Source organism: Engraulis encrasicolus, chromosome 11 (assembly GCF_034702125.1).
Source record: "Engraulis encrasicolus isolate BLACKSEA-1 chromosome 11, IST_EnEncr_1.0, whole genome shotgun sequence".
Taxonomy (NCBI): Eukaryota; Metazoa; Chordata; class Actinopteri; order Clupeiformes; family Engraulidae; genus Engraulis; species Engraulis encrasicolus.
Window position 1 is genome coordinate 25,582,873 of NC_085867.1, and position 26,641 is coordinate 25,609,513.

Consider the following 26,641-nt stretch of genomic DNA (forward strand, 5'->3'; position numbering starts at 1 on the left):
CATAGACGTTCATATCTTGTCCATATCGCGTCCGTCCGTCTAAGACCAGTTCTGTACCCAAAAATGACGTGCAAAATAGGTATACTATTTTGACGTCAAACTATGAGGTCCATTAGACGTCTGAATATAGTTAATCATTTACCCAATGGGGACTGCCTAAACAGATGTGTCAAAAAAAATAACACATTGGGATGTGTAGACAGCATTGACAGATTATGTGTCATTTTTGTGTAAGATTTCACAGAATGTGTGAAACCTGAAGTTAAGAGATTCATTTCTGGGTCGTGCTACAACAAGTGAGAAACTAACGGCCGTTTGGCTGTCCAATCGCGTGACTGTGGACATTTGAAAGCAGACTTCCGCCCGCCTTTTCTACCGTTGGAAATGCAAGATGCGGCGACTTGACTTCAGACACCGAGAGAGGCTGGCGTAAGTAATTCACTTTATTGGTATAATTTCGTAACAATTACGTGTGTTACCGTTAATGTATGGTTAAAATCAAACCCTGCTTCACAAGTTTTGCTGTACGAACATTGGAACAGCCTCAGTGATTCTGTGAACATTAAGCTAGCCTACAGATTTAGCTAGTTATTGATACTCAGTTAGCTATTGATCTTTAACGCTTGCACTATAAATTATATTTATTTTCTTTTAATTCACATGTGGACTAACTTAATGGTTAAAACGTGTTGTGTTGGGAAAATTAAAGGTTTGAAATGTGATATTGGATGGTTTGCTAACATTGGTTGCTAATATGGTAACTGATAATTAGCTGGTGTGGAATAAATCAGGCGGCACTTTACTGATGTGAAGTTTGAAAGCTATTTTCTGAACATAAAAGAAAGAAAGTCTGACAGGATTTGTGCAAGGATACTGAAACACCACGGATGGATTGACGTAGAGCTAGTACTGGTAGTGGGGCAAAAGTGGATGCTGCTAGTAACAGGTATCGGAGGGGGCAAGGCAAGGGCTAGCTAGCATAGAGGCGATTTTAAACTTCAGCGCTTCAAACGTAAGCAGTTCTGCGTCAAATCATGTAAATCAGACCATCCGCCACCCTCGTACATGATAGTACCAGTAAAAGCAAGCAGTATCCCACTGTTTTGTGTTGGCTCGATGAAAGGTGATAGAAACGAATTTCCGAATCACATTATGTCGGCTTGGTTGTTGTTGTGGCCAGTCAATAGACAAGCTTTGAACCGTAGTTCCATGTAAGTGTCGTGGTTTTCACTGTTTCAGTATGTAGTTGAATATGGTAGATCTGGGCAACTGGTCAACGCTGTCGTGTTTTGTCTCGGTAGACCTCGTATGACGGTGTGTTGGGAAAATACCGGCAGTTGTTTCAGATGGAGGGTGCGACGTGCCCTGATAGACCAGGAGCCCAGGGGGGTCAGCCTAGTTGGGAAGGTTACCAATTTTTATGGGTACTATGATGTCTGGTATGGTCCCCAGATAGAGGAACAGCACGTCTGCCGGGTTCCCTCTGGTGGGTGTGGCCAGGGGGGCTGTAAAACTGGCACCCCAAAAATGGGCTAGATCAGTTGGTGAGGTTACCACTTGGAACCTGTTGTAAATTGTTCATCATAGTCCCCTGATAGAGAAATGACCACTGCCAGACATTTTTAGTGGTGGGTTACCCCCGGCAGACGCCCCCGTATGATGACACTCCCAAAAATGGGCTAGATCAGTTGGTGAGGTTACCACTTGGAACCTGTTGTAAATTGTTTGAGATGGTCCCCTGATTGAGGAATGGCCACTGCCAGACGTTTTTGATGGTGGGCGGGGCTTGCCAGACATCATTAATTGGGGGGTAAAAAATGGGCTAGATCAGCTGGTGAGGTTACCTCTTGAAACCTATCATGAATTGTTCATCATATTCCCCTGATAGAGAAATGACCACTGGCAGACATTTTCAGTGGTGGGGGACCCCCGCCAGACGCCCCAATATGATGACACCCCCCAATATAGGCAAGGTCATTCACATAAGGTTTGAACCAGACATGGTACAAAAGACAAACGGCACACCACTTTTTTTGATAATTCCAACGTGGGGAATTGATTGGAAGGGTCAACATGTTCATAGAAACTTGTTGTGGGTACTTTTTAGGGCAAACATGACTTTTATTTAACAAATATTACAAATCCCTGCAGGAACCAGTGTGTAGGCTTTCAAAATCAATGCAAAGATGACATGTTTCTGACTTAAAAGTGCATTTTGTAGGATGGTGGCCAGAATATTTAATTAATGTTTACAAAATAACAAAGTAATATTTACTATTATGACCAAAGTACAATAGGGTTTTGCAGCTAAAGATGTTGAGGAGATCCCCCTTTACATGTATGAAAAGTGTAATTTCCCCAATCATAATGAATACTTAGAATTTGATGGTGGTGGTAAATATTCAGAAAAGGTAGGCTAATATTTGTGAATGGGCAGTATGAATTCTGGGAAATAAACAAATATATTACACAATGCACCTATAAGCAATTCAGGGACCAATTACGCTGACATTGAAGGCCTGTGATTTATACCAAGAAATTGCACAACTATGCACTACTGCACCACTGTATGTTAACAGCAATTTGAAATTCCCACTTTCCAGCAGTTCTGAAGATTTAGAAGCAAAATACTTAAAGGGGTATGCCACTATTTTTGGGCTGAATACAGTTAAAATCGTTGCCCTGGGTTTATAAAGGTGGTAAAGTGCCTTATTTTTCATGTTAGGCGTTGTCTTGTTTTAAGGAGCGAGTAAGTATCTTAAGCTGGTGAGACTCAATGGATCACACATGCTACTGTGATCCATTGACTTTCACTAGCTTAGCGATATACTCCCTCTTTTAACTTGTCTTAAAGCAAGACAACGCCTAACATGAAAAATAAGACACTTTACCACCTTTATAAACCCTGGCAAACGATTGTAACTGGCCCCAAATTAGTGGCATACCCCTTTAACATAGGCATATACAGGAGGACCAACATTAACAGACAGACATTAAAGCGCAAGACAGGACCAGTAACAGTATACAAGTACTAAGAAATACTTGTTGTTCCAGTTATCAAGTCACAACATTTGGAAGCAGCAGGGTGTGTTGCATATTGTAGGTGCCCAGGCAGTTGTTGTGAGTATTGCAGTCACATGCGTATGAACGGCCATCTGGGTACTATGCTCGTGAATGTGTGTTAAGCCCCTTTTTGGGGGAAAACAAATCGAATGTCTCATTAACTTACATGCTACATCGCCTAGCCTAAATGAACACAGTCCATGCTTCAGCCACGGCTATTTGGCTATATTATTTGAATAGCCGGCAACACAACACATTTTCGGCATGTTGAGCATGAACAACGCTAGTCTACAGGTCAATTGACTTGCATTGGCTTTCTCCCCAATGTTTTCAACCAAAAAGGGGTGTAATGCACATGACAAAAGTCACGCCATTTATGTGTATAGTGCAGTTCCATGTTTGTTTGTGTGTGTCTTTTCCTTGGGGGCAGCAGCAACAAGAAGACATGTATGGTGTTAAGAAGACTGCATGCATGTCCTGTTTTGCCTTGTTCTCCAGCTTATCAAATTTACCTCGATTAGGTGTTAAGGAGTGGCTTAATTGATGGCACCTGACTCTGCAATCAAGCTGCCTTTAAAAGCTGAAGGAACTGACGGTTCTTCATAGATGTTCTATTTGAACCTGTGGCTGCTGCTGCACCAGCCAGGGTTTTTGTATTTACTAGGCATTATGATTTGGACTTTGTTTAATATTAAGTTTGTTAACGTCTTATCCTGGTGTACTTTAACAAAACCCCACAGGTTGGGTAACTTTTAAAAGATGTGTGTTGTCCTTCAAGGTTAAGATTTGGTTCTGTTCTTAACCCCATAGAGCATGTTCACGTGGGGGCATAATAATGGTGTGTTGTATGTTACAGGGCCCAGGCAGTCCTTGTGAATACTGCAGGTAAAGATGCAGTCACTGTGCACACCAATTCCATAGGTAGGCTATAGGTGTGTGTCTATCTGTGCAAACATGTAAAAAAAGGCATCAAGAAAGTTGTTTTAGTGGGGGTCATCTGTGTTCTAGGGTCAATCCCAATCCTTGCAAGTATTTCTCCTCCCATCCATCATGAACATTGTGCTCAGCTAGTGCCACTCATTCGAGTTGTCTCATAATGTGCTCTGTGCAAGTAGGTTTGCTGTGCCCCCTACCACAGTCCACAGCATGGAGGGGATGCTAGGAGACATGCCAGTACACCAAGGGACATGGATGAGGCCATAGGAGAGTTTGCCATCCAGCAGCGGAATACAACAGCAGTGTAGAAATGGGATTGGCCCTAGGACACAGATGACCCCCACTAAAACAACTTTCTTGATGTCTTTGCACTGTTTGCTATATGAACAAGAAGAGGTCCTGGGAGGGTGAATGAATGTATTATTGGATGTCTGACATGCCCTTCAAAGCACTTCATGATACATTATGGTAGTAATTTAACAGGATAGGGAGGATTTCTTGGTCAGTGTCAAATGTTCAGTTGTTTTTTATTTGTTCACTTAATTATTTCTCAATACGTATATACTGTTACAAGCCCTGTCTTCCACTTCAATGTCTGTCTGTTAATGTCAGTCCTGTGTATGCCTATGTCGAGTATTTTGATTCTAAATCTTCAGAACTGCTGGAAAGTGGGAATTTCACATTGCTGTTTCTTAGTAGAATTCACAGGCCTTCAATGTCAGCGTAATTTCTCCATGCATTACTTAAAGGTGCACCAGGGTAATATTTTTAGTTGTTTATTTCCCAGAATTCATACCGCCCATTCAAAATAATACCTTTTTTATGAATACTTACCAACATCAAATTCTAAGTATTCATTATGACTAGGAAAATTGCACTTTCCATTGTTCTCCATTGTCTGCCATTTTGAAAGAGACATTTAAGCAGCAAAACGTACTGTACTTTGTTCATAATGATACATATTGGTTTATTATTTTGTAAATATTAATGAAATATTCTGGCCACCATTCTACACAATGCACTTTTAAGTCAGAAACATGTCATCTTTGCATTGATTTTGAAAGCCTACAAACTGGTTCCTGTCCGGATTTGTAATATTTGTTAAATTAAAGTCATTTTTGTCCTGAAAAGTACCCACAACAAGTTTCTATGAACATGTTGACCCTTCCAATCAATTCCCCACGTTGGAATTATCAAAAAAAAAGTGGTGTGTCGTTTGTCTTTTGTACCATGCCTGGTTCAAACCTTATGTGAATGACCTTGCCTATATTGGGGGGTCATCATATTGGGGCGTCTGGCGGGGGTCCCCCACCACTGAAAATGTCTGCCAGTGGTCATTTCTCTATCAGGGGAATATGATGAACAATTCATGATAGGTTTCAAGAGGTAACCTCACCAGCTGATCTAGCCCATTTTTTACCCCCCCAATTAATGATGTCTGGCAAGCCCCGCCCACCATCAAAAACGTCTGGCAGTGGCCATTCCTCAATCAGGGGACCATCTCAAACAATTTACAACAGGTTCCAAGTGGTAACCTCACCAACTGATCTAGCCCATTTTTGGGAGTGTCATCATACGGGGGCGTCTGCCGGGGGTAACCCACCACTAAAAATGTCTGGCAGTGGTCATTTCTCTATCAGGGGACTATGATGAACAATTTACAACAGGTTCCAAGTGGTAACCTCACCAACTGATCTAGCCCATTTTTGGGGTGCCAGTTTTACAGCCCCCCTGGCCACACCCACCAGAGGGAACCCGGCAGACGTGCTGTTCCTCTATCTGGGGACCATACCAGACATCATAGTACCCATAAAAATTGGTAACCTTCCCAACTAGGCTGACCCCCCTGGGCTCCTGGTCTAAGATGTACGCTGTTCGAGGGATAAAACTGCCACGCACGAGATTTTGTAGGCAATGGTAATTGGTGACGATACCATGACGTTTGAAAAGAAGATTCAAAGTTTGAGTTTTATGTGGCAGAGTAGAACAGCTGCGTGTGAAGTGTGGCGACTACCAAGGTATCAACACCAGTTATGGCTACGGGATTTTAAAAGTACCTTCAATGCACTGGGAACTAACGTGCTCTCCCCCTCTCTCTCTCTTCTCTCTTCGTCAGGGCCCAGGTCTTGTGGCCACATCTGTCCAAGCTCCTACTCTGATTGAACAGTTGGATGATCAGACTGATGGTAAGTGTGTGTGTGTGTGTGTGTGTGTGTGTGTGTGTGTATCATATTGTCTATGTGATCATGTGTCTAATTGCCATCCACTTACAGGCCCTCTGCCTCCTTTCATTAGTTTTTTTAGATATTTTTTTTATTGTTGTATTGTATGCAATTGTGATAAATATGTTACTGTGATAGTGTTATAATAACACAGAGACTTTGGTAAATGTGAAATTTAAGTACTGCTGTACAATTTTCTGCTCTCATTTTCAGATGAAAAGTGCTACACAGTTCTCACACATCTTCTGACTCCGAAGCCGCTGCAGTGTAAAATCTGAGATGTCTTTTCTGGTTGATTTTGTGCAGGTATTTTTCAAAGGATAGTTACTTTTAAAAACTTCTTTTAATCTTTAAAAACACTTTCATGCAGAGCCTCTGTTAGGACCTCATTGCGATACAGAGTTATGACCTTGTCACCAAAATGTCAATGACCATATTTTAACCTGCTATTTAAGGCTGTCATAGCCATATTCTTATAACAATGCCGTTAAGTTCAAGAGAACTATAGTTTGGTGATATGGATCCCAAACGGAAGGGAACAGCAGCGGTTTGTAGTTGTAGAGAACTAATTAGCGCCAAGTGTTGTTAACCTGTTGTTTCTTGTTTACCTGTCACAGTAGCCCATAGCACTTTTGTCATAGAGAGCAACTTGGTCAGTAAATATGTGCCTGCTGTATAAAGTAGCAGTATTTGGATGAGTTACAGCTAACACGGACGGCAAACTTGAGACTGTATATTGTGTGTTTGACAGATTTCTGACAGCGACAGCGATGGTGAGGGAAGCAGTGTACCGAACTCTCAGATGACTCGGACCAGGTGACCAAACCCATGCAAAGCACAATGTGAGTGTACTGTACACACACACACACACACACACACACACACACACACACACACACACACACACACAGACCATGAGTCAACATAGTAGCCCCTACAATATTTTTCCAATTTATTGCTGTATGCTTACCATATCCATCATGTTGATGTGTGTTAATGCATCCTTGTGTGTGTATGTGTTGGTGTTAGGACTGTGCTGAGGCGTTCCGCCCCCCTCCCCCTCCACACCACTCAAGGCACGGCGGCGGCCCAACCGCAAACTAACGTGAGTACACAACACACACACTTGTGTGCATGCCACGCACTGACACTTTCTCTACAGTGACTTGTCAACTTTCCTTACATTGTGTGTGTGCGTGTGACAGGGAGATTAACATGAGGCTGGATGCGCTTGGCTCCCTGCTGCGTCCATCACCAGAGGGGCCGGGATTGCTGCGGCAGCTAGCCAATTAAAGGAGGAGGATGAAGGAGAGGAGTCTGACGATGCCGACATCGCCATCGTATGCAGTCCACGCCCTCGCAGGAAAACCAGCCAATGAAAACGCTTGCAGCAGCATCAGCAGAACACACCGGCACGACTGGTAAACTTAGATACGCCACAGACCAGACATACACCAAATACAACTAGCACAGGTACACACACACACACACACACACACACACACACACACACACACAGCAGTACATCTGTTTTGTATAGCGCTTTGCCTAGTCAAAGACTTTTTACAGGAAGTATTATAATTCTGTTTTATAGTTGGGGGAAGCCATGGAAATAGATAACCCTATACAGCTGATGTGTGTGTCAGTAATATTTATGTGTATGTGTGTTGCAGACAGAGCTTCTGAAGCATGCAGTGGAAGACCTGTCAGTCAAGCTAAAGGTCCCGCCCTCCAACCTGCTGCTGCTGCACGGAGAGGCGGAACTTAACACCTCACACACTATTGGCCAGCTAGGACTCTGCATCGCTGACATCTTTGGTAGGAATGTGTGTGTGTGTGTGTGTTTGCGTTTGGGTGTGTTTGCGTGTGGGTCTGTGTTGGTGCAAGTCAGTCTTGGCTCCTTCCTGATATTATACTGTATAAGTTCATACGTATACCGCATTGCAAAATGAATTTCATATACAGTATATCACGAAAGTGAATACACACCTCACAGTTTTTGCAGATTTTTGATTATACATTTTCATAGGAAAGCATTACAGAAATTTCACTTTGACACAATGATTAGTGACCTTTTAACAACTTATTTAACCGCTTAAATTTCTTGCGTCAGCATGACAGTCATGAAGTAACAAAGATGGTTGGCAGTTCTTATGTTCACTGTCCCTGGGTCGCTACAGTATGCTCAAAATTCATCATTTAAAGACGGTTTTAGCTAAATTTTCTCCCATGGGAGACCATGCCCCCAGACCCCCCTAGTATGACTCAACACTATCCCCCAAAAACGCCACTGCACACCACACATTCGCGCGCACCGCTGCAACACACGCGCCGCTCCGTGCCACCGCGCCACGCCGCACCTTTCTCACCTTTTTCACCCCTGACCCGTTTTCATGCCTGTATACTTAGTTTGACTGGTATGCTTCATACCTTTCAATCAGTTAAGTAAAACTTGCTATTAAGTATTATTGATGATGTCTCTCTCTCTCTCTCTCTCTCTCTCTCTCTCTCTCTCCCCCTTCTTCTTCTTCCTCCTCTTCTACTTCTTCTCAGTCTGGAACCAACTTCACATCCCTCTTCACTGCACTACTGACACTGAGATGGAATCCACAACCCAACCACTAGTGGTCTGCATTGGGAACCTGAAGACTCTGTCATAACCGCCAGGAATGACCGTGTGACCATTCCCGTTGCAGACGGCCTGACTTGCACAATTGACAAGCTGTTCAAGCTTTACTGGGTCTGCAACTTGTTATATCCAGCACAGCTCAGCTCTGTTTTCACCTTCTTTGAATATGTTTATGACGTTCCCATCTCAACCAACAAACGAACAAAGGCACTACAACTTCTCTCAAAGCTTCCCAGCAGCCCAGTGATCACTCAACATGTGTTTATGCCCAAAATGTAAATAGCTACTACAGACATCAAGAAAGTAGTTTGGCATCTTTGTCATGTACACGCTTTGTCAGATGCACAGGATATGATGATAATTTGCAGCCAAGATGGCTGTTCAAGTGTACAAGGACTTACTATGTAGACACCACCTACGTAGATATGTTGTAAAACTGGACGATTGTGAAATGATATGATGTGGCAGATGTAAGACCCATTGATGTAATGCAGAGTTTTCATTCAGATGAACTGTCTCTTAACCCAAGGTACAATGTCTTTTCTTCCAATATGTTGGATCCTACAGTATTTCATAAGAAAGTTTTCAAGAGTATTTAACACTACTTCGAATTTCAAGACTTTTGGGTTTTGTAATACACCGGTAATGTTGTTAAGAGATGAGAGTGTACGAGTCATAATAATGAAATTCGCAGTGGTGTTAATTATTCTTTGAAAAAGATCACATTTGTTATCTCCCCCTCTTCTGAAAAGCCTAACAAAAAAGAATATGACAGTAAAGTTAATGTAATACAATTTTTTTTAATTGAATGTAAACACAACTCTACAAAAAAAAAAAAAAAAACGTTGCAGAGGTATGTAGTCAAGACTTTTGAAGATTTAACCTTGTAAACAAAAGTGTTTGCTAAATAAAAGTAAACCCCCCCTGTCACTTTCCATGTGATAATTGTCTGTATATTTTGAAAACTAGAAGTTTCAAGGTTTTTAATGCTGTCACTTAAATGTTTGAATGACAACTCAGAGTTAATTTAAAGTCAAAAAGACGTCCACAAAGAGTGATGTCCCATTTGCTATAAGACATTTTATTTATTTTAGCAACAGATTAGAACATTTGAGTGATCTGAATGGGAGGCAGTGATGAGGTTACTTCAGTTCTGAAGCAGTCGATACAATTAACAAGAAATGCTATTTTGCATTGTGTTGCATACATGGAGCATCAAAGGACTTTTTAAAGATAGTGTAGTTTAACTTTTTTGCTTTGAAAATCTGCCATCTTAATTCAACGAGTCTGTGGGTAAGAATTGACCTGTTTGTTAGGTTGTTAGGCTTTTGTTATGAGGCTATGTTAGGTTATCTCGTTTTAGCAAATGGAGTTTTGGATGGAATAAATGTAATGGCCGCACTACTGAGGTAAGGAGGGGGAGAGGTTCATTCCAATTTCGAAAAAGACGTTGATAAGACATCCCTAATGACCTAATATGGACTAGAATTTGCCCTTATCTGGAGGTCCTGATGACGTTCATACCTGACGTCATAATAACGCAAAAAAAAAGACGTCATCTGGCGTTACATTCTGGTACCCTGCTGGGACGTCCAACAATGACCTGGAAAAGACGTTGTTTGGACGTCTTTTTGCCCAGTGGGCGGTAATGATTTGGTAAACGCTTCACCCTGTTGCCATTGTAACAGATGGACTGTCGCCCCGGACGTCTCCCTTTTTAATCTCAGTTTACAGTCTTTAATGTTGACTAGCCTATCTAAACAAAGTCTGTGGTCGTAAGATTGAAGTTTACATGGACGTTGTGTGAGATGAACGTGGGGCTGATTGACTGGGAATGACAGATAAACGGCTGTGTACGGCGGCTAGAGGATACACATGCTGCGTCTTAAGTTAAAATTTTACACTTTGGAAATTAGTAGCGATTACACTGCACTTCGACGAGACCAGCATGGCGTCGCACTAAAATAACATCGATGTTATGGAGCTAATGGTGCCATACCGGTGGAGTGATCTACACTAGAATCACACTGATACCGTGTATTCAGACAGTTAATACACCGAGTAAACCAACGAAAACACTTCTGAGACTCATTCTTGTGCGTGATTGTATTCTCAAACACTTCAGTGCGGTGAGCATTCCGAGAAACCATCCCCAGTCAATCGAGCTCCACGATGATCTCTCACAACGCACTTGCTCAATTATGTTGAATTAATTGTTCCGTTGATGTGGAAATAACACTAAGAAGCTAGTTTATATGGACTTAATTGCTTTGTGATTGAAGAATAACGTGCTGATTTTCCACAGGGGGAAACGTGACAAAGGGAAGGCCTTCAGGTATTGTTTTGGCAAGCTAGGAGAACACATCTGACAGACAAAAAGGTTTCATCAAAGACACACAGACAGGTAAGCTAGTTCTATCATCTGTGGAAAGATGTCTTGGTTGTACTTTACCATAGCCAAATGTTGTGTTTGAGTTAAGGACTGTTCCCCACCCCATCTGAGTTATTGAGGGGGGTCTGTGTTAACAATATCCAGCAGTCTATTAGGCCTACAATCTGTTGTCACAAGTTAACACACTGATTGTAATAGGTAGTGTGAATGTTAATGAGGATCATGTCTGTTTGCTTGATCTTAACAATATGCAACTGTACCAGTTCACCAGCGAAAATATAGGCTACTGTTTGTCTGCCAGCTACATTCTTTTTTTCCTTTTGTGCAAGCTCCTGAAGTAAAGGACCTACACAGGACCTTCATATCAAGGACATTGACTGTGTGGATCTCGAGGTGCAGTTACCCAAAAGTTGCTACCCACGGAATACCAGGTTTTGAGGGATCCTGCCAGAGCAGAGAATCAACAGTAAGTCATATCTTAACTTCACACAAATACACATACAAGGGTGTGCCCAACACACATGTACTTTATAATATATTATTTTCTAAGTAATGAGACAAATTGAGGAATACATATTGGCCTGGTTCAGTCAAGTGGAGTTGTTGTCTGTTTCAAGCTACAGGTGTTTGCAAGGCAATTTATTATTTGTCGAAATTAAGGCAAATTTCATACATGTGTGTGACCATTCATCTTGCCACCTGTATTATTTTGTAGTAGGAAGGCAGAAGTCTTATGGCAGTGTGATGCTACAGTAATGCTTACAGTAATTTAAAGAGTATAGTTTACCTTCCTTAAAGCAATGTTGGGATATATGCCTTGCTCAAGGGCACTTTAGGCATGGATGGAGGTGTATGCAGTGGTCAGAGATTTGAGTCAGCAACCCTAGTCTGATCTTAAAGGGACAGTTTGGTCAATTTCAACATGCAGTTGTAATGCTCACACTACCCTGGACTTGTCAGTGCCTGAGATTTTTTCTTCTTCTTCTTCAGCCGTTTCCGAGATCCTGGTCATTGTAATGGGGGCAGCTCTTTGTTTACATTTCAAAAAAACATTTTTATTTATTCCCAAAAACATCCAAAAGGTTATAAAACACCAGCAGACAACTAGTAAACAGCAGTACCTTTTGGGAAAATATTTGGAGTTGGCCTATGTTTCATTTTTTAACAAGGCCGACAGGCGGACAACAGATGCGTCCCTCTATGCCAGTTCCAACTATGCCATTTTTCCCCCAAAACGCCCCCCTGGCCTCCTCCTAGCCTGTCAACGCCCCCCGAGGATGTACTTTTTGTTTATTGGTCATCATGGACACTCCAAATATTGTGGCAGGCAGCAAGGCAGCAAAATGGCGAGACATGGCTTTATTTTTTGCAGTTTAGGGTATAATAAGCTTATCATCATTCTTGGATTTGGAAAAGAACCATAGGCTATGATTTGAAATTTCACATAGCCTAGATGAAGTAGGCTACATTACAAATTACCAGACATTTATTAGGCCTAACAACCTTTAGTATCACGCCATTTCAGCATTATGTGCATGTGGGAAAGAATCTAAACATCGACAAATAATAAATAAATAAAACCGTTTGGGTGAATCATGCGCAGACCCTTTAGGTGAATTATGGACTTTTTTTCAATACCAGCTTGCTTCACCGTCAAGGCACAAAGCAGTGAACTTCCGTGCCAGAGTTTATCAAATGCACACGACTGCAAAGCAATTACGAAAGACGCGTTCTCTCCTGTACTCTCTCTGAGCGCAACGAAAAGTTTTCATTGCCCTTCCAAATGGCAGTTGGTTTGATTTTTTTTTAAACTCACTGCATTATTTTTAAAAACACGCATTTTGTGCATTGGGCTAATAACGTGAAACTCAATTACCCAGAATGCTGCACGTGAGCTCTCGGGTGATTCTGGAAAACAAACATGGCGGCAACTCGCTTTACTACCTTAATAATGTGTTAATCCGACGCTAGATTTCTTAACTGATGAAAATCGAAGGCAGAAATCAACATTGTAGTGTCTAAATATGAGGTCGATTGGTCTATTTGTGGCGTACATCACGATCGGCTGAGTTGTTGGCCTCACGTTTGTCAGTTAGCCTGTGGCTAGGCTACTTTTCGCCAACGTTAGCATCCGGTTTAGTATAGAAAGGCTATGCTTGCACGCATTCACTCCGTAGTCTGCCGCCTTGTGGCCACAGGAAGGAACAATTTAAAGAAAGCGTTTCAGACGGACAACAATTGAATGAAAGCGTTTCAGACGGACGGACGGACAGACAGACCCTGTTATAGAGATGCTGGACGCATCTAAAAATGTAAACAAACGCTGCCCCCATTAGAATTGCTCATATCTCGGAAAGGGCTGAGACGAAAAATGTGGCATCACCAGGTACTGACAAGTCAAGGGTAGCGTGAGCAATACAACTGCATGTTGAAATTGACCAAACTGTCCCTTTAAGACCACCTCACTAATCATTATGCCACACTGCCCACCATGTTAAGAAACTACAATATCAAGCCCCCCTTTGCCGGTATTCATGACTCATGAATTTTTCTGTTTGATTTGTTGTTATTGACAGGATACATTGAAGAGGAGACTCCGACATGACCGCCGGCATCTTGTGTTATTCACCCCCACCACTTGTAATACTGAATGCCTGAATTGTTGTTTGCTGCTCAGACTTTGTCAACAGATATGGTCTTCGACATGTTACCCTTAGGTGTGGAAACAGATTGTGACAGTCCAGCAAAATGAGCCAGACAGATAGTAACACTGAAAAAGGACAACGTTGTTCCCATGGCCTCCCACTGCAGAAGACTACAGACGTTCAGTGAAGCACAAACAGCTGTTCCTCTTGTACTTAATAATTTAGTCAGCTGGATTCTAGGTGCCACTAAGGAGCCAACAGTGGATAATTTTGTCAACATTTCAATGGCATACATTAAAAGGGCAGCCTGTAATTGTTTGCCTTGCCTCCATCTTCCTTGCCACCAAGGGATTGTAGACCGATGCCCTAGTCCTCCTGTTTAGGTACAACCATGCAGTTAGGCCAGTCTATTGAAGCACTTATGACTGTTTGTATGTGTTGTGTATCTAGTAATGGATAAATTACCACATGAATAACTGCATATTCATTATATTGATAATTATAATGGCTTCCATTATTGATTAAAAAGGGATCTACCACCACTTGCATTATTGTTTTGTTATAAATGAAGCACTGTTAGGAATCCAGGAAGACGGATGCCGAGGCACTCAAGGTTGCATTTTTTTTTTTTTTTTACTTTATTTGGCTACAATGCCTCCCTCAGCATCTGTCTTCCTGGACCAAGTTTGACAGCCCCTACACTGATGAGCACCAAGGAAAAAAGGTGAAGACCCAGCAGCACTCCAATTACCTGCTTGTGTTTGATAATGTTAGGATCCATTTATCCCACTTTAAATGCATAAATATCACTGAAAATTGGAATTGTTTCCATTATTTATTTATTTTTAGATGTATATATCATGAAAGGTAACTTGCATTGCCTTTTGAAGCACAGTTTAACAGTTGGACCACTTTGTATAGCCTATATGAACGATCATTATTGATCTTTGATATTATTGATATTGTAGGCCTATTTCTATTTGGGCTCATGTCTTTGCCTTTGGCACCCTCATGCATTATTGTTCTTCAAGATAGAAATTAATCACGGTCATTCTTAACTGTTAAGAATCAATCTGTCTTCCTTAGAGAGATATATATTTTAAAAACCTTAGTTTAGTACAATTTGTGGAACGCAAGAGGACTGATAGCTGTCCAAATCGGCAACGTGATTGGTTTAGCGCGGTCACATGGTGTATCGTGTCTCCTCATTCAGCTAAGGAAAATATTCCTTCTGTAAACGTCTATAGGCCTACCCTTGGATGTTTTCACGATCCGAACCTCTCTGAAGTGAAACATAGTGTAGCGTTTGGTAGCCAGGGAACACAGGATGTAGACAGAAGTGTCCGTTTAATGGAGACAGTTGGCCACAGCCACGCCACATAAAAATAATGAACAAGTAGAAGTAGGGCTACACTGCTTACCAGTAACCCAACTGTAGCACAGCTGCTACGTAGATCTCTCACGCTAAACAGAGAGAACTCCCCGCTCCCCTTATTCGAACCCCAACAGTGCCTCGCACCCACCAAACCATAGAACACAATCATAGAACCGATGCGTACACAACTTAAGTAGCGATTAACCCCCCAGACTCGCTACAATAGCTTTGGTCAGTTCATCATCTTATGGGCATCGTGTTCGGATGCTGTGGAGCGAGAATGAACGAAAATTGAGGTGACCTGACGGCCTATAAATACAGGAAGATCTCTTTCAAGTATGTTTAACACCGTGGGCTTCCTCGATGCATGCGAGACGTTCGCTGAAACCGACAAAGCTGAAGTTGAACTTTGGAACAGTTTTGTATAGTGTTGTAGTAGGCCTACACCGGCAACTCGCATGTCTTTTTGGCAAAAGCGACAACTTAAGTCCGACTCCATCTCAAAACGTTAAAGTTATCCACGGTCCTGCTCACAGCTTCACTACTTCCCTTGTTTACAGTCCCCTCTCCACCACAGCTGTCTGTCGCGCTTACTACGTCACAGTCAGTTGCGCTGATTGGTCAGAGCATTGGCCTATTAGCACAGACATGGTTTGAAAGACAACGGGTTGTGCTCATCAACAATGTTCCGTTTTATCCATTCATCAGAGCCAGACTAAATTAAGGCATCCAATACATTTAGGCTGGTTTATCAGGCTAACGAGCCGCGTTAAGTCGAAGCCGTTTTTTTCTCGTAATGATCAACCAAACCATTTGTGCACTGGGGGTGGGGGATGTGGGGGTTCTTGGTCCCTCTTAAAGGGCAGGAAAGGCAAAATATCTGCATTTTATTTAATGTACATATAGCGCAATCTCCCTCTCTCAAAAACCATCTTATTTTGAAATTAATTAGAACCATTAATCAAAAACTTAATGAGGGCCCAGTTCTGGGCTCCCCTATCCCAGGGCCCGGGACAAAAAGCCCTTTTGTCCCCCCCTGTCGGCGGGCCTGGGGGCATCACCCACACCAATCCCCATAACACATAGTCACCCACACCAATCTCAATTACAGTGTTTCCCATACATTGAGGAAACTATGGCGGCCCGCCATAGTTTAAATTTGGCCGCCATAGTTTACGAAAATGTAAAAAAAAAAAAAAAAAAAAAAAATTTTTTTTTTTTTTTTTTAACTTTTTTTATTTATTTATTTTTTTAACGATATCCGTTTTTGTTAAAAACGATTTGAATTACGATTTTGAATTTCCTTCGCATTTTCCTCCTGGAGTAAATACATCCTATATAGACTCTGTATTGGTTAGATAAGTAGTCCCACGGTAACACAGAATGAGGGGAAAGCATTAGGAAGTGACCGTAAGGGTATTACAGTGGATTCATGTGTGCCCACGTGTAACATCGGGTGAGTAACAGAACATGTGCGCAACGATGCGTTATGACACGCCGATATGCGAGGATCTTCGTCCAAATCGCTAGTCGCATGCATCATCGCTAACTGCGTTTACATCGCGTGCCGCGTGTAAGGGAAATGTTAGTTGTTGACATGTATGGAATTCACTTCAATTTGTGCTGTTTCTTGCTTCAGTTGTGGACAAATTGGCCAAACTCACAATAGAAAGCCTTTGCTGTGCTACTGTCCCAGAGAGCTAAAAAAAAACCTTCATAGAAGTCACACTTAACAGGGGTGTTAACCAATCCAATGAGTTCTCTCATTTCTCTCTCTCTCTCTCTCTCTCTCTCTCTCTCTCTCTCTCTCTCTCTCTCTCGCCTACTATTTACTCATAACAAATGGTGAATTTCTGAGCCCTTTTTAATTTGTAGCCTATACCACTGAAGGCATGATAATGCTTCATCATATTTTAGAAATAGGGCCTGTGCCTTTTATATACCAAATGTTTATCATTTTGAAATTGTTTCAGTTGTTTATGACTTGTGTATGACTGAAATTATCTCTGCATACTATCAGTGCTGCATTGCTTTGTAAAGATAGGCTATTCAACACACTTTAAAAACACACTGAAAAGATACGGCCATAGTAGCCTACTGAAAACATTTTGTTCATAATAATGGTGATTAATAGGCTGAATGGTGGTCTTAAATTTTCATACTGACATCCTTGAATTTGACTTGGTAGATCACGGCAGACCATCAACTTCAAAAGTAGATCTTGGTTAAAAAAAGGTTGGGCACCCCTGCTATAGAGAGAACCACAAGTGCTTGAAAGACAGGGATCAAAAGCCTAGTCAAGTTGTTGTAGTTTACTTGGGTTTGGGTGCAATATAAAAAACCTTCAGAGAAGGGACAGTTGGGATGAGTTTACTAACACTCCCTAGGCTTTGTTTTACAGTTGTAATGAGTTTGGTGACAGACCTTCACTGACACAGCAGAGGAGACATCGGGCTGCATATAGAAATTAATGTGTAATGAATGTGAATATAGACATAAATGTGTAATATGTTGTTCAGCCCTTTTAATGGGAGGAATTTGGAAAAAACTGGCCCTGTGACCAGCACCCCTCATGTAGAATGTGTACGCATACAGATATGTGTGGGGGGAAAAGGCATAGCCTACCCTCTAAGACCCTTTTTGTCTATGCGTTAACAATTTCACAGTGCTCTTAAATTCTTATCTCTGCTCCTATTTTGTTTTATTATTGTTTCCCAGACCCCTGCATGAGGGACGAATGAAACTGTGTTGTAAACAGAAATTATTCACTGTACTGCATTTTTTGACAATGACAATGTACTACTATTATACAAGTCATGGGTAAAATCTTATGTAGCCTTATTTCTCAAAATATAAATGGCTGAAATATAGGCCCAGGCCTACAGTTTCTTCATGCGCCAATGTCATACTGTAGTCATTGTTTTGCCGTTTTGCATTTACGCTGCAAGAATACCCCCCCCCCCCTCCCAAAAAAAAAGGCCCGTGTGAGAAGACCCCCCCGCTCCCCCCCCCCGGACAAAATAAACCCCGGCTGCCCCCATAGTTTCCAAAATTTCTGTGGGAAACACTGAATTACTAACACATAGGGGCATCACCTTCACCAAACTCCATTACTAACAAATAGGGGCATCGGCTACACCCCGTTACTAACACATAGGGGCATCGGCTACACCCCATTACTAACACATAGGGGGCATCACCCACACCAATCCCCATCACTAACACATAGGGGCATCCACCACACCAAACCCCACTACTAAATAGGGCCATCACCATGTATGGTAGTACTGGTACTGTATGGTGTGTGTGTGCGTGCGTGTGTGCTTGCATGTGTGCATGTATTTTTTAGGTAGGCCTAATGCTAGTTCTACCTGGCTGACCGCTATAGTTTGACAAGCTGTACGTACAGCACAACTTTACTTATTTATTGATTTCACTAGCTCAAAACAAGGACCACACAAATCATCTCAAAGTGAAAATTAAATAAGTAAATACTTTCTTAGATAACTCTGGTACTGCACAACACATCTCACCGAGACAGGTGTTGAGTGAAAAATAATCATTTTAAAAACTTGCTCCTGTTGCTGGGTGGGTGTCTCTGTCTGAGCTTCCTGTCAAAGCAAGCGGGGCGGAAAGGCCAATGATTTGTCACACTAGCTGTCATCGTAGTCAGGTGGCCTTGTCAGCCATATCCACAGCTCCATGCTTCCCTGTCAGCTCTCCCTGCGCTTCCCTTCCCTTCCCTCTTATAAATATTAATCTATGTTGCCAAACCCTCCTCTCCATCATCACTGTCATCAGGCCAGGCCAGGCTAGCACACTCTCTCTCTCTCTCTCTCTCTCTCTCTCTCTCTCTCTCTCTCTCTCTCTCTCTCTCTCCCTCTCTCTCTCTCAGTTGTCATCATCAGGCCAGACAAATGAACTTCCTCACAGGCCTCTCCATTAGCCATGACAAGCTAAAACATATTAGTTTAGCTTTAGTTAATTAGCCCGATCAGTCAGAGGGCGTGGACAAAGAACATTACTCTTAAAACGGAGCGGAGATGTTCCTGTCGAGCACTAATTTACATTAGCTAGTAGCTGCATTTTCATCTACAGTCCCTTTCTCAACACTATCACTGTACATTACAATACCCTAGCATACTTTAAAAATGCAAAAAATGTGTGGGTGCTTTCACTCACCAATAATGCTGACATTTGTAGCAAGCCTACCGGCTGCATTTTCAGGCAAACTCCCTATGGAAGTCCCTTACTCATCAGAATTGATTTAGAAACTCTTGCAATGCATTACCATATCATCTTAAAACATGAATAGAGGATTTTTCACCCACCAGTACTGTAGTTTTATTTTTTCATGGCAGGATAACGTTTCGACCTCAAAAGTCTTCTTCAGATTCTCCTTCAGATTCGACTGTTGAGGTCGAAACGTTACCCTGCCATGAAAAAATAAAACACATCAAAAAGGATTCTAAGCGCGCGGACTCCTCACTCTGAAAACTACAGTTGACCTTCGTCCTGCACCTTTCCCTGGGATGTGCACAATCCTCTCCTTCAACCCACCAGTACTGGCCATCCTTGCTCCTTATAAGGCCCTCCCTAACTCATTTCTGCTATTACATGATATTGCCCTATGAAATTAGTCAATGGGTGCTTTCACTGACCAATTTTTTTGACACTGACATTTTTAATATGGCACCAGTAAAGGCTGGCAATATTGAAATGTGACATTTCTCATCTCATGCAGGACTTCTGTATAACAGCCTGCAGTATAATAGCCTATCTGGTTTGAACACAATCAACTATTTTTAAATCCAGAAGTACGAACAAAACATTGTGTAGCCTGGCTCTCACGCAGACCCTTCGTGCTTCGTGCATCTTTGTTAAACTTTGTGAGCTCGCACGAGGGTCTGGAAATCTTACACGTGCCAGAACGGAATCAGATATTTCACAGCCTGTCCAATCAGAATCGCGGGGCGGGTTCGCGGGGCGACGTAGCCTTTATACAAGTCAGTGGTTGAAGTAGTACGTGATTCAAAAAAAGCCTCGTGAATTCTCCAATCAAGTTCGAGCTGTTTTGAACACACCCATGCCTTTCCAGAGCTAAGTGATTGACAATGTTCCAACCATCGCGTGAGAACCAGGTTAAACATTGTGTGCATCAGACATCAGATTTTGTGAGCACAAGTAGGATCGCTTGCCAACGCATTATCTACATCTAACCCTAACATATTGTCAAGATTAATTAGACAGTCCAATCAATGGTAGTAGAGATCAATGGGCTCAGCCAAGCAGTCATTTGCACGAGATGGTATGCAGTAACAGGGCCGGTGACAGCTTTGGCCCAGGCCCTGGGCAAAATCATCTGAAAGGGTCCCCCTTTCAATAAATGCAATGCAATGGGGATCCAATTCTGGGTCTCGGGACAACATACTTGTTTGTCCCCCCTTGTGAGCGAGCCTGTGCAGTCAGAGGCAGCACAGGGACCAAGTGAGGGGATGGATGTACAGTGTAATCAGAGATTCTTTAAGTATATAGAGATATGCCAATGTAATAGGTTGCTATGGGCACCTAACATGACCAGGTTCCGGTCTGCCTAAAGGGACGTGTCATAATACTCCTAGCATTGAATAGAACAGTCCTTAGGTCTGCCTAGGTCTGCCTAAAGGGGGATTTCCCCCATCTCCCCCTTGCAATTGTAGAACGCGGAAACAATGGGCCAATGGAACCTCTCTCTACTCTCTCTGGTATAATGCTTGCTGCAGTACCTGACACACACTTGGAGGCCTCCAGGACACACCCTGATTTACTTAGAGATGCACAGAAGCCACTGGACACTTTGGCCACCACACAGTAAAGGCTACGGTCTGAATTCAACACCTGGAGTCGATGTAACATCTTGTAGAGTTGTATTTGGTCCCAGACTACTCTCTAAGCTGAATTAACACTCACTCTGCACCAGGTGTTTTGACTTTTTTTTCCCGTAGCCTAATAATATGCGCGTTCCAGTGGCATGCTGTACTGCTCATGGAAAAGACTTGATACAGTACTACAATACTACTCAAAGTCTTTAATAATGTATTACTGTATGACATGGTCATTGCCATTCTGATAACAGAAAATGTATAACGAGGAGCATGCCTTAAAGGTGCACTGTGTAGGCTTGTGGCCAGAGGAGGTATTGCAACTATGCTGCTCAATGCAACTGTGCTGCCTATTCCCAAATTTGACTTTTCGTGAATGTTTGCTATAAACTAATATTTACTAGTATGACTATTTCTGGAAATTGGAAATGGTGGACATGCAGAAGATCCACCTATTCATGTATGAAAAGTGTATTTTTCCCAGTTAAAATGAATAGGCCTACTTAGAATTTGATGGTGATCGTAAGTAGCTGCCTATTTGTGAAAGAGTTAACATTTGTGAATGAGCAGCATGAATTGTGGAAATAAACTAGACCTACTAAATGGAGACTGAAAGGAGAGTGAATACAAAATAGTAGCCTATGCAATGTCATAGAGAAGCTGAAATGGGACAATTCTACCTGACTATGTGAATGGTCTGTGTGCCTAATGTGTGTATGGTTTTGATGAGAGTGCATGTGTACGTGCATGCAGTATGCGTGTGACATGTAATTGTATAGAGATTATGCATATATGAAGTGTGTGTGTGTGTGTGTGTGTGTGTGTGTGTGTGTGTGTGTGTGTGTGTGTGTGTGTGTGTGTGTGTGTGTGTGTGTGTGTGTGTGTGTGTGTGTGTGTGTGCACGCGATGCCAGGAGTCTGACTGCGAGGTTAATTGTAGTGTTATTACAGCCATGCTGTGTCATCATTAATCATCTCATTTCATTTTTCATTTTTCTTCCTTCTCTCTCTCTCTCTCTCTCTCTCTCTCTCTCTCTCTTTCTCTCTCTCTTTCTCTCTCTCTCTCTCTTTCTCCATCAGCTGTGTCCTTCCATCCCACTTTATTAAATCATAAACGTATGCATATGAAATGAGAAAGACGCGATAAGCTGATTTAATTCCAAAACGGCCGGTCAAATCCCATGAATACTTATGAAGAATAAGAATTAAGAATTAAGAATCACCGAATGGATTTGTGAGTCACTCTGCAGCCCCAGATAAATGCGTCTCTATCTGCCAGTTATGTAGAGAATCCTCTCTGGCAATAATGCCAACAGGCCTTCTAAGGGGGGATTCACTGGATCAGTCTACCAGTGATTGCATGTAAGGCAATGGTCTGTAGTACACACACACAGAAGCACGCACACACACATGCACGCACACATACACATACACACCCACACCCACACACACACACACACACACACACACACACACACACACAAACACACTGTATTCCAATGTCACACAATACAGGCTACACCTAACCCTTTAATATGATATATAAATATACTGTATATTTTGCCCAGCAAAAGCTATTTGAATTCTGTTGTGCTTGTGCTGTGAGTGACCATCAAGTGTAATTCTGTTTGTGTGAAAAGCGCCTAGTCACTCTGGACATTGACAAGAGATTGGGCAGTGGAAACCAAGGGGGTGTTCTCTTTCTCCACCATGGGCGAGTGTCCAGCCTTAAAATAACACAGTAGCCCAGCAGGATTCCTGGAAAACCAGAGATACTCTCTATTATTTATCAGGCCTTCAAAAATGCCTCTGAATGAGAGTGTCTTTCTCGGTCCCTGTCTCGGTGTCAGTGGCGATGGCGATGTGTCTCTCTCTCTCTCTCTCTCTCTCTCTCTCTCTCTCTCTCTCTCTCTCTCTCTCTCTCTCTCTCTCTCTCTCTCTCTCTCGCTCACTCACAGGCACGCACGCACACACGCACGCACGCACGCACACACGCACGCACACACAATGAGAGAACTACTGTCTAGGCCTGCACAGCATTGGTCAAAGCGGGGGCAGTAAAATCCATACTCTTGACAACCTTCTTCCAGTCCAGGATGAATGTGAGCTCCTTGCACTAAAAACGGCATTACCAAGATCTCAGGTTTAAATAAACAAATCTTAACCCTGTCAGCCCCCACCCAGACCTAGCAACTACATCAACCCCCTGCGCATCAATCCCCCTCCTCTGTGTATCCCGTGACGACTGTATTTTACCATTCCGTAATGGAATCTTCCATTAGCCTCTGTTTCCATAGGGACAAGACCGGATGTTGCTGCATGCTCAAACTGTGCCTCAACTAAAATGGCTGAGGAACCTCTGGACCACGTTTTAAAAAGAAAAGAGGACAGGACAGGAAGAGGAGGACAAGAGGAGAGGAGAGGACAGAAAGAGGAGGGCGAGAGGAAGAAGAGGACGAGAGGAGAGGAGAGGAGAGGAGTGGAGAGGAGAGGAGAGGAAAAGAAAGAAGAGAGGACAGAACGAAAGGAAGGGGAGGAGGGAGGTAACGAGATGAGAAAACAGCAACAAAGAACAGGAGCAGGTAAGGAAGAAGGACATTGATCAGAAGAGATCAAAGGAAAAGAAAGATCAGAGTAGAACAGAGGGGCAGAGATGAGGTGAAAAGAAAGGCAGGGATGAGAGAAGAAGAGATGAGAGGAGAGGGGCGGAGAGGAAAGGAAATGAGAGGAGATGAGAAAGGCAGGGACAAGTGAAGACTGGCAAGAAGAATAGAGATGAGAAGGAGAAGATGCAGGGGAAGAGTTAGACCAGAAGGCATAAGAAAGAGAGAAAATGCCATTACATAGCTTCTTATGTCACATCTGGTATGCTGGGGTTGGTCCAATGAGCTAGCCTGGCTATTGCAAAAACAAAGCTCACCACCCCATTAGTGTATGAACAGACGAGAGCCTCAAAAGCCTACATGAGGTGCAGAAAGCAGCACTGAATTATTTCAGACCAGTGGCGACAAAACCAGCAAATGTGTCTTCACACCTCAAGCTACATTTCACGCTAAATAAATGCTGCACAAATAGAACTGGACGTTTCGTGTTTTTACCAGTGGTATAGCAACAGTAGGATTTGATCGCTAGCTTGCAAAGGAAATTAAAGATTTGAAATAATGTGCTGGTGCCCTGCACTTACAACTAAATTTACATAATGCACTGTACCTTTCTTAGATTACCAGACGGGCTTTGGAGTTGAAATCAAAGGCAAGTCTACAGTATGTGTAAGCAGATCAAACATACAGTAATGACATGAATATCGTAAGCAGCTTTCTTCGGCACCTTACACTTGTAAGTTCAGCGTTTGTACTGTTTGTGTGTGGGGGGGGTGCATATGTGTGTGTGTGTGTGTGTGTGTGTGTGTGTGTGTGTGTGTGTGTGTGTGTGTGTGTGTGTGTGTGTGTGTGTGTGTGTGTGTGTGTGTGTGTGTGTGTCTGTTACTAGGCCGGTATTAGTGTTTTGATCAGTGCTGTGCGAGCGTCTGTTCTATTCTCTTTGATATCCTGCAGTGCCTAAGGCTTGCATAACTTCAGCATATGCATATGCATGTATGCGAACACACACACACACGCACACACACACACACACTCCTCTGATCACTATGATGGGGAAGAAGAAGGGCGGCGGTCCCAGAGGAAATCCCTTTGGATGAGTTGTGTGTGTGCGTGTGCGTGTGCGTGTGTGCGTGTGCGTGTGCGTGTGCGTGTGCGTGTGCGTGTGCGTGTGCGTGTGTGTGTGTGTATTGTGTGGCTCTCTGTGAAGGCATCTCTCCTGAGACTGCAGTATGTGTATCTACACTCTATGTGCGTATGTGTATTTGTGCGTATGTGCCTGTGTGCGTGCGTGCGTGTGTGTGTGTGTGTGTGTGTGTGTGTGTGTGTGTGTGTGTGTGTGTGTGTGTGTGTGTGTGTGTGTGTGTGAGAGAGAGAGAGAGAGAGAGAGAGAGAGAGAGAGAGAGAGAGAGAGAGAGAGGAGGGCAAGGAAAAAAGAAACTTATTTTCCTTCCAACAGAGGCAGAGGCAGAAAGAAAGATATCCAGAGAGTGTGGAAAAGAGAGTCGCACCTTTCTGATGTCACCTTTTCAACAATGGCCTATACCTGCATTTCTTTCTTACTCTCTCTTCATATCATTCAATTTCCCCTGTGGGGATTAATAAAGTCTCTCTCATCTCATCATCTCATCATCTACTTCTCTATCTCACTGTTTCTGCAACCTTGCTTTTTCTTACATCTCTATTGCCATCCCTCTCTCCACCCATCCTTCTCCTTGCCTCTGTTATGACCAAATTATTACCAAAATTGTAATGATCAAGTTGTAATCACATCAGAAACAGACCAAAAAACGACTAGAAATGTTCCCCCTTTTGCCCTTCTCCCTCTTATTTTCTCCGTCGTGTTCATGGCGGATATAGAGTGAATTCCCCTTCCATAATTGGGTGCAGTTTGGATGCCCTAGCCTAGCACACCACTGGGGGGCTGACAGAGGGCTGAAAGTGGAAGTCATTTTTTGTCATGGTAATACTAATACAGCACTGCACAGCACACAGTGCACACGGTACTGAACGTGCCTTCATGCTTCACCTGGTGCAAGAGGGCAGCCCAACAGGCACCCCAGGGGGTTACATTACATTACATTGCATTGCATTTAGCTGACGCCTTTATACAGAGCGACTTACATTTACTATTTTTCAGGGTATTGGTTAGTATAAACAAAAGCTCCCAAGCTCAATCTCATGGTATCAAGGACGGATTGCTGCACAGGCCTACCGGGCCCAGGCCCAGGGGCCAAAGAGCCAAGGGGGCCTTGAAGCCCAAGCCTCCACATTACATAATATCAGTTTTAAACATTATGAATCTCAATATCATATTGCACCCCACTATGACACATGCTGAGTATGCGGGGGGGGGGGTGTCCCTGCATGGTATGGCAACTGCTCCTCAGATAATCATCTGTAAATCCAACGAGTGTGTTATTGTTTACATTCGTGTATGTAGTCAATGCCTATATTCTCGATTGGAGCAGCTCTTCTCATACTGCATAGAGAAATCACGCATTTCATCATCATGCTGCTTGTCGGTGCCCAACGGGTTCTGCCTGCCTGATCCGTTCCCTTTGCACACTGCACATGCGCAGTATGACGTATACGGAAGAGAAATTGCCTGATTTGTTCCGTTAATTTTTAACGTTCTCGTTTTAAGTGTTTATTTTGCAGGAGGAAGTTTGCGTTTTAAACTGTCTGTTTTATAATAATATATAACCGTTACAGAAACGCTAATAAGGTCACCAACTGGTCAGCTAACCAACTGACTATTCAGAGCACAATATTCTATTATTTACAGCGACAAACGCGTTTGATGTAAAATAACGATATAAAGTAAAGATATAATATACATATATAACATATCTCTTTGTGTTAATGTTCTGGCGGCTGCAAAATAAACATTTAAAACGTGAAAGTCATAAGGGAACGGAT

General features: G+C 42.7%; 1 protein-coding gene and 1 long non-coding RNA gene across 2 annotated transcripts in view; one reads left to right on the forward strand and one right to left on the reverse strand.

Annotated features, from left to right (window-relative positions):
- Positions 1 to 26,641, reverse strand: part of map1b (microtubule-associated protein 1B) — a 76,904-nt gene that overhangs the window by 13,262 nt on the left and 37,001 nt on the right. The window lies entirely within an intron of this gene.
- On the forward strand, positions 10 to 9,529 carry LOC134458135 (uncharacterized). The gene is made up of 8 exons (XR_010036534.1): positions 10 to 429; positions 6,116 to 6,185; positions 6,435 to 6,527; positions 6,973 to 7,063; positions 7,251 to 7,326; positions 7,427 to 7,642; positions 7,895 to 8,039; positions 8,775 to 9,529. It is a non-coding gene; the product is annotated as an uncharacterized LOC134458135 (long non-coding RNA).